This window comes from Cricetulus griseus, unplaced genomic scaffold (genome assembly GCF_003668045.3).
Source record: "Cricetulus griseus strain 17A/GY unplaced genomic scaffold, alternate assembly CriGri-PICRH-1.0 unplaced_scaffold_2, whole genome shotgun sequence".
Classification (NCBI taxonomy): domain Eukaryota; kingdom Metazoa; phylum Chordata; class Mammalia; order Rodentia; family Cricetidae; genus Cricetulus; species Cricetulus griseus.
Window position 1 is genome coordinate 5,853,204 of NW_023276919.1, and position 5,517 is coordinate 5,858,720.

General features: G+C 43.2%; 1 pseudogene; it reads left to right on the forward strand.

Moving 5' to 3' along the window:
- The window catches only part of LOC113838277, a 101,317-nt pseudogene extending 96,039 nt beyond the window's left edge, over positions 1-5,278 (forward strand).
- Positions 5,279-5,517: the final 239 nt, after the last annotated feature.

Here is a 5,517-nt window from a genome sequence, read left to right on the forward strand (position 1 = left end):
TATATGAAGCCAGTGATAGACAGAGATTCACAGAGACAGAACAGAGACAGAAACAATGAGTGATAGAGATGTAGGGACTGAAAAGTCAAACAAGCAGACAGACAGAAACACAGACATACCAATGCTTAGGATAGGCTCAGATAAGTGAATACAAGGTCCAGTGCTGGCTCCCAGTATTCTCATGGATTATGCCATGTGTGTCTAATGAACACTGTCTTCCTGCTGACATCATTTCATGCACCCAAGTATCTGCAGTCCAATGCTGCATCAATCTAATCTAAGAAATGGAATTTACACCTTCCTGGAAGAAGCTAATCATGGAAAACTCTCCTTTATTGCAATAATATGATATGTTTCATTTTCTTACTTCATTGATAAAGTGCTTAGAGTGTTTCACATTACTCCAGAAAAAAGGCACTGAACGGTTTTTCCGTGGTAATAGTAACTGCCGTATTCCTTTAAACATGATACATAATTCCAATGGAGGTGACTGAAGGAGGCTTGGTACCCAACATCCCAAAAGATGGAATCAGCCTTAACTCATCGACAAATGTGGAACAGAAAATGCCAGAAGAGTTGAGACAACACAGCTGTCCAAAGTTGGAGGGAATAATTCCCAAAGGTTAAATCTGAAACCCACAGGTGATTCAGCAATGTGGTATCGGGCATCCTCCTTGGGAAACATACCTATCTGATAGAGTGTTTCACCATTTGGTCAATCCCCAAAAACATCATCACTGTGATGTCCCACTCAACTGATCCTGGTTATGGAGAGTGTTCACAGAGGGAGAGCCTCCATGGCTTTATCAGCTCCAGCCTTGGTCATTTGTTTAAGTGGAAGGGGAAATCTCACTGTGGATATGGAATCTTGAGCAATGGAACACGAATGTTAGAATGACCAGGAACTTTAGATTTTCTGACATGATTGGAGAGGGTGAGTGGGGGAGACAGGAGAAGTGATGAAGAGGGTCAGAGGAAGAAACCAGATAGAAGTTAGCAGATAGCACATTGGAATTGGAAGGTGATGGAGAGAATAAGACATCGGGGGTGTATAGGGATCTGTATTTTAAAGGGTCCTATAACCATTCCTTCAGAATTAGTGCCCAAGGAGCCATGGACTGAACAGAGTAGTGGCTGAGTGAGTGCATGCTTCCAGATGTCATGGGCAGGATCTCCCAGAGAGAGATCCCAGATAAGCAGGAAAGGACTCTGGGATCATTGAGCGGCTGAATACTAATTTTCAGGAGTGCCTCATTTTTGGAACTCTTTGCATGGGTCCCATTCAGGACCCTGGAAACTACAGGAATATTTTGAGTTTACCAAAAACATAAATTAGAAACACATCAGGTACCTCTTTATGATAGAAACGACTTGGCTGAAAGCATTCTCATTTTGGAGTGGGAAGTATACATTTCATCCAATAAAAAGAACCTCAATTTTGCCATTGTAGAGAGGTTTAGCATGCTCTTCAGTACTAGAACAGAGAGACAGAAATACTGACAGAGAGAGAGTGTGTGAGAGAGATGGAGAGAGAGAGAGAGAAAGAGAGAGAGAGATTCATACCAAAGACAGATAAAGGCTCAGTTTAGCTGGAGACCAGTCCAGAATAAATATAGCTCCAGTTATTTACCAAGGGTGCAGAGGTAAAAATCGAGGACCCATCAGAGATGGTACACAGAGACAGAGGAAGAGAGAATGAGAGAGACAAAGAGCAAGAGACTTTGGCTTTGTCTAGCCGGCAAACACATTGCACAGAATGTAGTATTATAGACTCACACCGCGGGGGTAGAGATGTACACATAGGCACAGAGAGTGAGAGACAGAGACACACAGATACAGAGACAGAGACAGTGAGTGATAGAGAGAGTTAGAGAATGAAATGACAGACAGACAGATACAGAGGCAGGCCAAGGCTTAGTTTAGACTAGGATAAGTGCATATCACATCAAGAAGCAGGTTCCCAACATAATCATGGAGGATGCTGTTTCTGCCTCATGAACTCTATCCTGATTCTGATTCATCTCATGCACCCAAGTATCTGTAGCCCAATGATTTTTCAACCTAACCTAAGAAATGTAATTTAAACTTTTCTGGAAGAAACCAACCATAAAATACTCACTTTTTTTTTACAATAATGTGATTCCTTTCATTTTCTATTCCATTGATGTATTTCTTAGGGTATATGACATTCCTCCACAAAAAGTCATTAAACGGTTTTTCCATAAAAGTAACTACTAGATTCTATTATACATAAATGTAATACCAAAAGAGGTGGCTGAAGAAAACTCGATACCCACCATCTAAGACTACGGAGTCAGGCTTAACTCATTGACAATTGTGGAATAAAAAATGCCTGTAGAATTGAGATGACACAAGTGTTCAAACAGTGGAGGGGGCGAATCTCCCAAAGTCGTAAATCTGAAATACACAGGTGATTCATCGGATATATTGGTGGACTTCATCCTTGGGAAACATACTGAACTGATGGGGTGTTTCAATGTTTGGTCAGTCCCAGAAAACTATCTCTCCAAGGTCCCACTCAACCAAGCCTGGATATGGGGAGATTTTACAGAGAGAGAGCCTTAAGGGCTTTCACAGCTCCAGAGTTGGTCATTTGTTTATGTGGAATGGAAAGGCTGCCTATGGAGACAGAACCCTGAGCAATGGACACGATTCTTAGAAGGTCCATGAACTTTAGATTTTCTGACATGGTTGGAGAGAGTAAGCTGGGGATACAGGAGAAGAGATAAAAATGGTCAGAGGAAGATACCAGATAACAGATAGCAGAGAGGAATTGGAAGGTGACAGAGAATAAGACATCAGGAGTGGGTAGGGTTATGTCTATTAAAGGGGTCTTATAACTCTCTCTGCAGACCTATTACCCATGGGAACCTGGACTGTGAGAGAACTGGCTGAATGATTGCACCCTTCCAGGTGTCATGGGCAGGTAGCATGATACCAAGAACTTTCATTCCCACCTTCACTGATTATGGAAATTTGGGGTCTTAGAATTGGCAACTTAAGGAATAATGAGTTCAAGTTCTCAAGACTGCTTCTTTTTGATGAAGGGGCATTGAAAATTTTGGGGACCCTGATAATAGTGGGGCCACATCCTGGAGTACCTGGTAGCTCCACATTTCCAGAATGTGTGACACTGTATTGGGCATCCTAAGCCTCTGCTGAAGTCAACAATGTAGGAGATGAGGATTAGTTTAGCAAAAAATATTTATGAAGTCCTGGTGTCAGAGTGTTGCATGGTCAGATGAGGGAGGTTTTTGCAGGGTAATGCACCAGATGAGGAGGAAAGGAGTCATTCATTGAGGCGCTAAATATTACTTTTCTGGAGGAAATTTTTGGACCAATTTACATGGGTCTCTTTCTGCTCCCTGGAACTTACAGGAATACTTTGGGTTTGCCAAAAAATTAATTGGAAACATATCAGCTGCCTTTTATGAGAAAAAAACAACTTGGTTGAAAGTATTCACGTTTGAAAAAGAAGGGTATCTATAAAACAATAAAAAAGAACTTTAATTTTGGCATTTTAGACTGTTTTATTTATGTTCTTCAGTACTCTGTGAGAGAGAGAGACACACACACACACTACATTGAGAGAGACAGATACAGACAGACAGAAAAAAGGATCAGATTTGGTGGAGAACAGTCCAGAGCAAGTCTAGAGTTGCTGGTATTTATCCAGGTTGCAGAGGCAAAGACAGAAGGCCAGAGAGACAGTAAGAGACTGGGAGTGAGAGAGAGACAGAGAGACAGAGAGACAGACAGAGACAAAGACAGATTGTAAGAGAGGTTCAGTAAGCTGTCAGGTCCAGTGCAAAGCAGATAGAGTTGTAGGGAAGGGACATATTACAGAGAGACAGAGACAGTGAGAGACTGAGAACCACAGAGAGAGTAACATGGGGTGATAGTTAGACATGATATGTCAGACAAAGAGCAGAGAGACACACAGATATACCAAGGATTAATGTAGCCTCAGATAAGTGAATATGGAGGATTCTCTCTCTGCCTCATGACACTGTCCTGCTGCTGACATAATTTGGTGCACCCAATTACCTGAAGTCCCATGATCTTTCAATCTAATATAAGATACGGAATTTAAAATTCATGTAAGAAGCTACAATGCAAAACACAAATTTGGTTTAGTAATGTGTGTCTTGTGATTTTCTTGGTCCGTTGATGCACATCTTTGGGAATTTGACATTCCTCCGTAAAAGAATTTGAACAGGTTTTCCATGGTAACAGTAACTGAAAGTATCCCTTAATCATAAGATATATTTTCCTTTGGGGAGCCAGAAGAAGGCTTGGTACTCCGGATCTCAGAACTCAGAGTCAGCTTTAACTCATGGTCAAGGGCGGAACAAAATGCCTGAATATTCACGTTGAGACAGAATTCCTAAAATATGAGGGAAGAAACTGCCGAAGGCATAATGCTGAAAACACAAGTGATTCAGGGAATGTGGTGTTAGACCTCATCCTTGGAATACACACCAACCTGAAGGGATGTCTCACCGTTTGGTCAGTCTGAGAAAATGATCTCTACAGTTTCCCTCTCACCCAAGCATGGACATGGAGAGAGTACACAGAGAGAGAACCTTCCTGGCATTTTCAGCAATAGTGTTATTCTTTATTTTATGTTGAAGGGAAAAGTACGAAATGGAAACTGAACACTGAGCAATGGAAGATAGAAGACCTACTTTAGAAATTTCATGAAGCAAGGATTTCAGACAGGGGTGAGAGGGTGAGTTGGGAAGGCAAGAGAAGAGACAAAGGGGGTTAAAGGAATAGCAGAGAGCAGATAATTGACAGGAAGTGGATAGTGAGGGTGAGAGAAAATGGTAGAGAGAGATTCTCAGTTAACATTCAGACCCAGTGCAAAGCACGTAGATTTGTAGAAGCCCACCAGGGTGAAGGGTCATATACACAGAACAGTGGCCAAGATGGTATGCAAGTGGGGGCAGAGGGACTGGGGACCCTCCCACAGGTCCCGCATTACCCACATGAGCCTGCCTCCCAACGAGGATCCTAGTTCGGTGGATGGACACTGAACTGCCATGGAGACTGAGCCTGTGAGAGTCCGCCTGCGAACTCGGATCCTGTGCTGACAGACGTTGGCAGAACTGCCACTGCGACTCAGCGTGTCAGAGCATGCCTCCGAACTTGGATCCTGGGCCAGCGTATGGATGCAGAACTGACACTCGTCCTTGATGCGTCAGAGCCAGCCGCCAATCTCGAATCAGGAGCAATGATCACTGGTATCATATGACTCTAAGCAGTGACGAAGTATGGAACCAGAAATATCCCCTGGCCTACCTGGGCCAGTTGACAAGCCACTGGACCTTGGCTTGTCGAATCCTGCCACCGATCCTGGGTTGGCAGATGGAGGCCAAACTGCAACTGGGCATTGGAGTGCCAAAGCCCTGCTCAGAACTAGGATGGAGAGAAGGCAGATAGTTGCAGAATTGCCACTGGGCCTCAGCATCTTGGAAATGCCTCTGAACTTGG